At 47.2% G+C, this 11251-nt stretch overlaps 1 long non-coding RNA gene across 1 annotated transcript; it reads right to left on the bottom strand.

Moving 5' to 3' along the window:
- Nucleotides 1-2634: 2634 nt before the first annotated feature.
- LOC116974639 lies at nucleotides 2635-9134 on the bottom strand. Its single transcript, XR_004412406.1, has 3 exons — nucleotides 9027-9134; nucleotides 3874-3964; nucleotides 2635-3434 (listed from the first exon to the last, which is right to left on the bottom strand). It is a non-coding gene; the product is annotated as an uncharacterized LOC116974639 (long non-coding RNA).
- Between the last annotated feature and the right edge of the window lie 2117 nt (nucleotides 9135-11251).

Genomic DNA, 11251 nt, shown 5'->3' with positions numbered 1-11251 from the left:
CCCCCCCCCGGCTGAAGAAGGGTTTCGGTCCGAAACGTTGCCTATTTCCTTCGCTCCATAGATGCTGCTGCACCCGCTGAGTTTCTCCAGCATTTTTGTGTACCTTCGATTTTCCAGCATCTGCAGTTCCTCCTTAAAGTCTTTGTGTTCAAATATTACATATTAACAACAGCAGCATACAAATATAAATATATGATTATGACTGTGTAGACAATATTTTCAGTTAAAGGAAAAATCTTAAATAAAATCTATAAAAGGGTTCCAGATCAGGGCGAAATATCTGCAGGCCTTGCACCGTTTATACCTGACCAAAATACTCCAACATTTTGTGTATATTTTGCTCGTGCAGCTATCAACCCAGCGGCATCAACATTCATTTCTCTAATTTTAAGTAACCCTTACATTCCTTCTCTCTCCATCCCTCCCCTATCCTTGTTCTCCGATCAGTGTGACTGTCCTCCTGATTGCTTTTTAAAATGTGCCTTGGTACCCTTTGATCTCTTGTTTTCACACCTTACCCTTCCATATCTCTCGCTTCTCTCTCCCCTGACTCTCAGTCTGAAGAAGGGTGTCGACCTGAAACGTCACCCGTTCCTTCCATCCAGAGATGTTGCCTGTCCCGCTGAGTTACTCTAGAATTTTGTGTCTATCAGCGGCATCAATATTGATTTCTCTAACTTCAGGTAGTTCTTGCATTCCCTCTCTCACCATCCCTCCCCACACCTCAGTCCTCTTGCAGATTTACTCATTTGTATTCCCTCGTTATCACCTCGCCCCCTGCCAACAATGGACCATTGTGGGCTCCACCTTACCCGAGTCATCGATACAGCATTTTGTATCTCTCCTTCCTACACACGAAATAATGGTGCCTCTGTATGGTAAAATAGTATGTGCAACAGAAGAAGCATTGACTGACTTGCCCTGAGTCATCACACTGCAAGGTGGGGTGAAGCCACATGCAGAGAGGCCTGTGCTGGAAATTGTATCCAGATCATACAAGTTACACAGGTTCAACACATGAGAAAGAAAAGAAACATGATGGATAGGAAAGATATTGTCAAGCTTGAAAGGGTTCAGAGAAGATTTACGAGGATGTTGCCGGGACTAGAGGGTCCGAGCTACAGGGAGAGGTTGAGTCGGCTGGGTCTCTATTCCATGGGGCGCAGGAGGTTGAGGGGTGATCTTATAGAGGTATATAAAATCATGAGAGGTATAGATCGGGTAGATGCACAGAATCTCTTGCCCAGAGTGGGGGAATCGAGGACCGGGGGACATAGGTTCAAGGTGAAGAGGTAAAGATTTAATAGGAATCTGAGGTATATCTTGGTGGGTGTTAAACGATGCGATAGTACCAGCCTCAACTCAAGTCAAGTCAAGTCGTCACATTTATTTATATACCACATTTAAAAAACAACTCTCGTTGGCCAAAGTGCTTTACATTTGTTATAAGAATAGTATAAACAAACAAACTACATACATATATACATATGGCCCTCGCTCAGTGGATGTCAGGAAAGGCTTGGGAGTATAGATACGTTTTTAGTCTTGACTTAAAGGAGTCGATGGAGGGGGCAGTTCTGATGGGAAGGGGGATGCTGTTCCACAGTCTAGGAGCTGCAACCGCAAAGGCGCGGTCGCCCCTAAGCTTATGCCTAGACCGCGGGATATTCAGCAGCCCCAAGTCGGCCGATCTGAGGGACCTGGAGGTGGAGTGGTGGGTGAGAAGACTTTTAATGTAGGAGGGGGCAAGCCCATTGAGGGCTTTGTAGACATAGAGGAGGGTCTTGAAATGTATACGGAACCGCACAGGGAGGCTGTGGAGAGAGGCCAGGATCGGGGTGATGCGGTCCCATTTTCGGGTGCCCGTCAGGAGTCTCGTTGCGGCGTTTTGGACCAGTTGCAGGCGGGACAGGGAAGATTGGCTGATGCCAGTGTAGAGGGAGTTGCAGTAATCTAGGCGGGAGGAGATAAATGTGTGGATGATCTTTTCGAGGTCATCAAAGTGGAGGAATTGTTTTATTTTAGCTATCGTCCAAAGCTGAAAGAAGCTAGCTTTTACCACGGCATTGACTTGTTTGTCAAATTTCAGTGCTGAGTCAAATATCACGCCGAGGTTTTTGACGTGAGGTTTGAGTAGTGGGGTAAGGCTTCCAAGACTGCCTGCTATCATTTTGATTGGGTCCGAGGGGCCGAGAAGGATGACCTCAGACTTACTCTCATTTAGTTTGAGGAAGTTCTGGGCCATCCAGCACTTTATATCCTCGAGGCAGCGGGTAAGGTTAAGCAGATTTGATTGGTTTTCGGGCTTCAGGGGGAGATAGAGTTGTGTATTGTCTGCGTAGCAATGGAAGGAAATGCCGTGCCTTTCAATGACTTGGCCTAAGGGGAACATATACAGGGAGAAGAGAATGGGGCCAAGGATGGAACCTTGTGGAGCCCACAGCAGAGGCTAGCTGGGGAGGAGAAAGAGTTGCCTATGTTAGTCGAGAAACTCCTCCCTTTGAGGTAGGAAATGAACCAGCTCAGGGCAGTGCCATCAATACCAACACCGTACCGGTGTTGTCGACAGCGTCAAATGCTGAGCTGAGGTCAAGAAGGAGCAGGATTGCACAGTCGCCGGAGTCAACGGTGAGCAGTAGGTCATTATGTACCTTCAACAAGGCAGACTCTGTGCTGTCGTGAGCCCTGACACCTGATTTGAAAGTTTCCAACATAGTCAACTACCTCCTCTGGCAGCACATTCCAGGCACTCACCACTCCCTATGTAAAAAAACATGCCTTTCAATCTTTGCCCCTCTCACTCACCTTAACGCTATGTCCTCCAGTCTTTGACCTTCTACGTTCAACCCTGGGAAAAAATGTTCTGGGCGTCTGTCCATTGTGTGTGTGTGTGTTATTTTGTATGTGTACGTGTGTGAGTACACACACTGAACTTTTTTTTCTCACTTATTTAAATTGTTTACAGTGTACAATGTCTATATATTCTGTCGTGCTGCTGCAAGTAAGAATTTCATTGTCCTATCTGGGACAAATGACAATAGAACAATCTTGACTCTTGAATTGAAATCCTTGCAAACAGTTTCATGGAAAGAAGAATCCAACCGTGTGTCTCTCTCCTCTCTACTTGTTAATACTTTAGCGAACTTCATCCAAAGTCCTGTGCTCATTGGAAAGTCCAGTGTGGGGCCATTACTACACACGCCCACTGGCAGAAAGAAAGGTTTCATGAACTACAATCGAGACACCATTTTCTTTTGCAATCTCCATTTAAATAGAACTCCCTCTTCCTCCTCCATGAAGACCAACGGATTGCCATGATGAAACCAGAAGGGAATGTGTCAACGTCTCTTTTAAGACTCTTGGAATTCTTTTGCAGTGGTCAACGAGCATTCTTCCGCTTTATTCGTCAGCTGGATACTCTTGTTAATCCATTTCTGAATGAGAAAACAAATGGCGATTATTTTGCTGCAGACACAAGCATCGAAGGAGCAGTTTGGTGATGGCGGATGTACAATCTGAGTCTCCCGGGAGCTCCATCAAAGGAAATCACATTGTCCCCATCGAGATAGCGAAAGGCCTGGATAGAGTGGACGTGGAGAAGATGGGAAGTGGGAAAGTCTAGGACCACAGGCCATAGTTTCTGAGTAAAAAGACGTAACGTTAGGAAGGAATTGAGGAGGAATTTATTTTGTCAGAGGGTGATGAATCTGTGGAATTCATTATGACAGAAGACTGAGGAGACCAAGTCAATGGATATTTTTGAGGCAGAGATTGTACTGATGTGCATAAATCAGGAGTGGCGATCTATCCCATTGTTTTAACACATGCCCTGGGATGTGTTTCTTTTGCAAATATTTTAACGCTCTTGGTTACCTGAAAATCTCCATTGCACTCTTCAAAAAGTCCTCTGAACTTCTCTTCAGCATCGGGGATTGGTTGCCACAATTTGGACAATAATTTACATCTGCAGGGAATGCAAAATGCCAAATCATTATTTTTCAGAACAGTTTTAGGAAGTGGGAATAACTTTATTGACTTATCTCATCTGTTTAAAGAGCAGCAGATCAGAACATCAGCATAAAACAATGAGACAAGGGAGGATATCTTTCAACCAGAGGGTGTTTACAATTCACTGCCTGAGACAATGACTTTACTTGACTTGACTCGGCTTACTTGACTTTAAGAGATGCAGCGCGGAGACAGGCCCTTCGGCCCACCGCGTCCGCTCTGACCAGTGATTAAACCGTACACTAGCACTCTCCTACACACTGGGGATAATTTACAAATTTACCGAGGCCAATTAACCGACCAACCTGCACATCTCTGGAGTGTGAGAGGAAACCAGAGCACCTGGAAAAACCCACAAGGTCACAGGGAGAACGTATAAACTCCGTCTGGACAGCACTCGCAGTCAGGATTGAATATAGATCTCCGGAGCTATAAGGCAGCAACTCTACCGCTGCGCCACCGTTCCGCCCACATGTTTAAGGCACAACCCCTCTAGACGTTAATTGAGCATTTAAACAGCTATAACCCACAAAGCGATCTCTTAAAACAATTTACTGGAGGAAGGCATGGGTCATTGTTGTTGATATATGGATTGATGTTTTACAGTATGTGACTGTATTGAAATGCTACTGGGAACAAATGAAAGTCTCTTGTACTTTGTACCTTTTTCGACGCCCTTTATGTGGTGACCCTTTGTATACCTTGTGTACGCAAAATATAGAATATCACTGTGAATTGTCACATGTGAGAATACAGTATTAATTAATTAATTAATTAATTCATTCATTCATACATTTATTCAAAGATATTATTTTTTCTCTGGAACTCTGAAGTGTTGAGGAGATTCACGACCTGATAGAAGTATATAAAATTATGAGACATATAGAAAGGGTAGAGAGTCAGAACCTTTTTCCTCAAGCCGGAAATATCAAATACCAGCGGGCATAGCTACAGGATAAGAGAGGAAACGTTTTAAAGGGGATGTGCTGGGCAAGTGTATTTTTTACACAGAGAGTGCCTGGAATGAGATGCCAGGGGTGGTGGTGGAGGCAAAAAGCGGCTTGTGCCACGTGGCACAATCTGGTGCCGATTTTATCTCCCGACAATAGGCCTGACTTGTCTGCCGCAGATCCGGGAATTCTGCCTGTAGAGGGAGCCACCGAGCCCAGTCCCTGCTCGGCCCAGAGGATCAGAAAGGAGAGGGAGAGGTTCAAGATGGCGGCGGTGGATGCAAGAGAGAAGAACCAGGGTTTTACCTTCCGTGCCCTCGTGTCCGGCTGTGGGAAGCACCCCCAGAGTAAAGGGCTGGATGGTGGTTGGGTGAGGAGAGGGACGATGGTTCACTGGGTGATCTGAATCAAGGTGACAGTTTGATTTGATTTGATTTGATTTAAATTATTGTCATTGTCTTCAATGAAGAGACAACAAAATTATTTTTCCCTTAGTCATACAAAAATTTTTTTTTTTAAATCACAAACACATAACACAGTAGTCCACAACACAAACATCCCCACAGCAGCACCAAAGTTCCCTACTGTGAAGGAAGGAACCAAAGTCCAGTCAACCTCCTCGCCGATGATCCTCAACGTTCACCCGTGGTCGGGGCCTCCCGAGCACCCAATAGTCGCCACTCCGGGCGGCCCGATGTTCAGGCCCCCTCGCCGGGAACCTCTCGTAGGCCACCTTCCACCGCAGTCCGCGGCTCCCCATGTCCACAGGCCGTGCTGGGCGGAGATTCATGCTGGCGACCCCCGGCAAAGGGTCCCAGGACACCGCGATGTTGAGGTCGGCGCCGACTGCGTTGGGATCTCCGCACCCACAGCTCCACGATGTTGGACCAGCGGCCCATCACTCCGGAGCTCTAAGCGGCGATCCCAGGAAGGCCTCGCCCGCTTCGCGATGTTTCCAGCGCCTCACCGCCGCTGTTGAAGCTCTTGTCCGGTCCTGGCAGGAAAGGCCGCGCCTATCCAGCTGGTAGGCCGCAAGGGGGGGGGGGGGGCGAGGACATGACTTGGATAATAGCCGCATCCTCGCCAGGAAGCGACTGAAGGACGGTTTTCCCCTTACCCTACACGCTTCCCCCCAAATAAAATATCAAAAAAAACCCTAAAAAACAAAACAAAAAACACACTCTAAACATAACAAATAAAAAAAAAAGACAGCCAGGCCGTGGGCGGAGGCAGCTAGCAACAGTGCCACCAGATGTCCAGCAATGGAGGCCTGCCACAGCCTGGGGCTCGATTAGATTGGGCACTGCTCTCAAAGACTGAGCACACGGACCGAACGCGGCCTGCAGCAGCCCAGAACGGTGGAGCAGCGGTGGAGGATGCCTACAGCTTCGCTTGGCCAGGCCGACCCTGCAACGTCGTCAGGATAACGGGCCTTTATGGCCTGCAGATCCTAAAACAACATGGTACGAAAACCTGACGGCTCTTGTATATGGTCTCAGTGGACTATTTCTGTACAATTTGTACTCATTTGTGGATTGTGCTTATGTATAATTTAGTTTAGTTGAGAGATACAGCGTGGAAACACCCCATCGGCTAACCGTGTCCGCACTAACCAGCGATCCCCGCACATTAACACTATCCTACTTACGCTAGGGACAAATTGCATTCATGCCAAGCCAATTAGCCTACAAATCTGTACCTTTGGTGTGTGGGAGGAAACCGAAGATCTCGGAGAAAACCCACGCGGTCACAGGGACAACGTACAAACTCCGTACAGACAAGAACTCCGTACAGATCGAACCCGGATCTCTGTCACTGTAAGGCATGTAGCTCTACCATTAAGGCATCATGCCACCCCATATTCAGTAATACTTTACTGAACTGCATGCAAAAATTAGAATTTCACTGTATGTGCATGTGATAGTAAAGAACTATTGAAGCAGTGAGATATGAGAGTGGCATTTAAGAGACTTTTCGAGAGGCATATGGTTATTTAGTGAGTGAAGGAATATGGATTATGTGCAGGCAGACAAGAACTGGTTCGTGGTATCATGCTTAGCACAGACTTTGTGGGCTAAAGGGCCTGTTCTTGAGCTACACTGTTGTATTGTCTATATTTATGGAGATTGGGTTAATTTGGCAGGGAAGGCAAGTTATGTGAACAAATCTACTGAGTGTATTCGAGAGCTTCCAAGAACAATATGTTCGCGAGGTCAGCCAGCAAAGATCTTGTGAAGTGTAATGAAGTGGTTTCAATACATGAACTCGAACAAGATCCCAGATGGAGCTATAAACAGAAGTTTGTATTTATCTCGAAAAGGCAATACTTGGAAGAGAATCAATTGAAACAAGAGAATTACAAAAGAACGAGAATAGAGCCTTCTGTCATGGACTAGGCTGATGGATGAACAGGGAGAAATGTGGATTGGAGGTCATTCATGAAACTCCACAATGTGTATCCCAGCCAGGAAGAAAGGTTCATGGGAGCGGTGAAGCAATCGTGACTAACCAAGGAAGCTAAAGAGATTATAAATAACTCTGGGTCAGTTTAGTTTAGTTAAGTTTAGAGATACAGCGCGGAAACAAGCTTTTCGGCCCACCGAGTCCGCGCTGACCAGCAATCCCCGCTCATTAACACTACCCTACACACACTAGGGACAATTTTAATTTGATACCAAGCCAATTAACTACAAACCTGTACGTCTTTGGAGTGTGGGACGAATCCGAAGATCTTGGAAAAAAACCCAAGATCTTGGAAAAAAACCCATGCAGGTCATGGGGAGAACGTCCAAACTGTGTGCAGAGAGCACCAGTGGTCAGGATCGAACCCGGGTCTCTGGAGCTGTGAGGCAGCAACTCTACCGCGGCGCCACCTTGCGCCAGTTCGCCTTATGTCTATTGTTTGCAAATTGTTAGAGGGGATATGAAAAAAGAAGATCGAACCTAGAACAGTTCAGCCCACTATTACTTTAGTTCAGATACAGCGTGGAAGCAGGCCCATCAGCCCACGAGTCCACACTGACCAGCGATCACCCATACATTAGTTTGACCCGGCTTGTCTTTGGGATGTGGGAGGAAAGTGGAGCACCCGGAAGAAACCCACGCGATCACAGAGGCAATGTGAAAACTCCACACAGACAGTACCCGAGGTCAGAATCGAACCTGGGTCTCTGGCTTGTGAGACAGCAGCTCCACCAGCAGCACCATGGTGCCGCCATTTAACCTATTGTGTTAAATAGCTGGAAACGGCATGAGGAAAACATTTTTTAAACAACTGCATTTGAAATAGAGTAACTGTGTCATACAACATTCGGCCCAACTAGCCCATGCCACGAAAGATGCCCCTTCTACACGGGTCCCACCTGCCCACATTTGGCCCATATTCCTCTAAACCTTTCCTATCCATATACCCGTCCAAATGTCTTTGAAATGTTGTCCAGCACTGATTTTTCTTCTGCACTCTGGGTTCCAGACCCTTGCTGGTTTATCCGTTTTGCCAGACCAACAACCTCGAGAGGAGTCCAACGGTACCAGAACGGTCTCCACCTAGGCCGCTGGGGAGCCGAGATACAGACCCGCAAATCGGCCTCGGAAGTCGGCTATGGGAATGGATCTGCCGGCTCTGGCCGGGCCGGAGTTCCAGCGCCCCGGCCGCAGGGGGGTTGAATTCGACCGCCGATCGGCCACGGAAGTCACGATGAGGTGGAGAACGGCTGCCTCACCCAGCCTAGGCACCACATTTTCGGGTTTTCAAGTGCGCTCTCGTAATTTTGTCCGGATTAAAGGAGGCCAGTTGCCGGAAGATCGGCGGTGGACCTGCACATCCTCTGTCAACTCATTCCATAACCCATCTCCCAGGTAAGTGAGTGTAAAGGAAAGTTGAATAAAAATAATTCAGCAGTATGCTGAGATGGCGGGGCATCTAAAGAAGTGCGTGGGGTGCAGTCAGAAGAGCAAAACCAAATTAACGCTCCTTGATAAAAACTTCACATGAATACATCCTTCTCAACCATACAGCTCCATGGTTAGACATCTAATAAACTAAAACAGGTGAGAGTAACGACTTACTTTATGCAGACCAAAACTAGGAGCAACAAGAGTGCGACGAGAATCACTGCAACCACTGCCACAATTGTTGGCAAAGGACATATTCCTTTCCATCAGGATCTGGAAATACAAAGCCTTCCGTTTACTATCTGAGTCAATAAACGTACAATATGATCAAGGACAGACATGATTCCACATGTAAGACGGAACTGCAGATGCCGGTTTACCCCGAAGATAGACACAAAATGCCGGAGTAACTCAGCGGGTCAGGCAGCATCACAGATATGATTCCATATTTTCCTCGCCCTGTCCTGGTCAAGGGTCCAGGATAGAGTGGATGTGGAGAGGATATTTCCACTAGTGGGAGAGTATAGAACCAGAGGGCATAGCCTCACAATAAAGGACATATCTTTCAAATGGAGACGAGAAGCCTCATGGGCCGTCCCACTTAAGCGATTTTTCCGGCGACTGCCAGTGACTGTCAAGTTGCCGGCAGTTGCCTCAAAAACCTGCAACTGGAAACGGGCGACTGTCTGAGTGGAACACACACACACACACGCACGCACGCACGCACGCACGCACGCACGCACACACGCACACACACGCACACCCACACGCACACACACACACCCACACGCACACACACACACACACACACACACACACGGCTTCCTTCACAGCCCACTATGCCATTTGTAATGTCATCCTTCGCCCTGCTCCTGGTCTCGGCCTGCCGGACAGCTGCTGTGTGTGTTGTGTGTGTGTGTGTGGTGTGTGTGGTGTGTGTGTGTGTGTGTGTGTGTGTGTGTGTGTGTGTGTGTGTGTGTGTGTGTGTGTTTGTTTGGCGGAGTCGGAGGGGAGAAGCGCCGGCACCAAAAGCGAGCGAACGCGCGGAGAGACGGACAAAAGAAACGATCCTAGAGAAGAAATAGGTGACATTTCGGGTCGAGATCCTTCTTCAGGCTGACAGTCAAGGGAAAGGGAGATGGGAGATATAGGCATATCTTCCATTCATTGCCTTAGTACCGTCTATATCTCTTGTTCCTCTTCCCCTGACATCAGTCTGAAGACGGGTCTGGACCAGAAATGTCACCTATTCCTTTTGTCCAGAAATGCGCCGAACTGCTGCATTTTTATGCCTATCTTTATCTCTCGGCCTGTTATAGAAGAATCTCCCTGAATTAGCTCAACGCCAGACGGAAGCCGTGTACGGAAATGGCGCTCAAGGTTACCATCACCTACTACAGCTTTATCGCAGAGTGGAACAAATCTCGCTCCGCTCTATGATCTTTGCTGGCAACTCACTAGGTCCTCCTGGCGACCCACCTATGGCTCGAGAATTCTCACTACACTCCTGGTGGCTTCATTCTAGTGGCCGCTAATTATTCAACATGTTGAAAATTTGTGGTGACCATAACGAGGCCGTGACTAGTGTCCCAGAATGTGGAAACTCCTCACGACCATGAAGGCGACTCCCCGGCAACCACCCACAAAATGTGTTGACCATGTGGCGACTGCAAAGTCTCCTGCAGTCGTCTAAAAAGTTGTCTAAGTGGGGACAGGCCCATTACTAATATAGCGGCAGATTTTCATATCTTTCAGGTAATCAGCACCCTAGCCGCTATTTGGATGAGAATGATTGAAGGGGGTGTCTTCTAAACGCATGCGAGCTCACTCACAGAGACCTTCAGAGCTTCTTCTCACATATGGCTTCAAAACACACTTTTGATGAATAAATGCTTATTGTTAATAGAAAACAGTGATATACATCCAAATTTTCTTCCGACTCGTTCCTATAATCTTCTTCGAACTCCAGCTTATTACTTTAGACATTAGAAAACTCCGTAACACTGGCAAGATCTGGCATGTGGCCCGCATGGCAGAAGGGTTAAACATCCCCATCGTCTCTCCAAACTAATCTAAAAACTAAACTTCTGCGCAAGCATCTAACTCCAAACACGCCCAAAAACATAAATCCCACCCACAATATACGGGCAGTCTAAAATTTAAAGGCACATGTCATCTTCAATGACATGCAAACAGGCCAAATGGCCACGGCATACCGGTCCCTAATTGTTCGAGTATATAACGAGGTAATTACGAATAAACATTAAAAAAGTGGGCATAAAGGCTTAACATGTATCAAAAGCAAAAGGTCAGAGAATAAACCCCCTGTGGCTCCTCCTCGTCGGGAAATTGAACCCCGGTTCTCCCGCGTGACAGGCGGGGGATACTAAACAATATAC

The sequence above is a fragment of the Amblyraja radiata genome, chromosome 6 (genome assembly GCF_010909765.2).
Source record: "Amblyraja radiata isolate CabotCenter1 chromosome 6, sAmbRad1.1.pri, whole genome shotgun sequence".
Lineage (NCBI taxonomy): Eukaryota > Metazoa > Chordata > Chondrichthyes > Rajiformes > Rajidae > Amblyraja > Amblyraja radiata.
The sequence above is the reverse complement of the archived record's forward strand: the minus strand, read 5'-3'. Positions and strand labels throughout refer to the sequence as shown.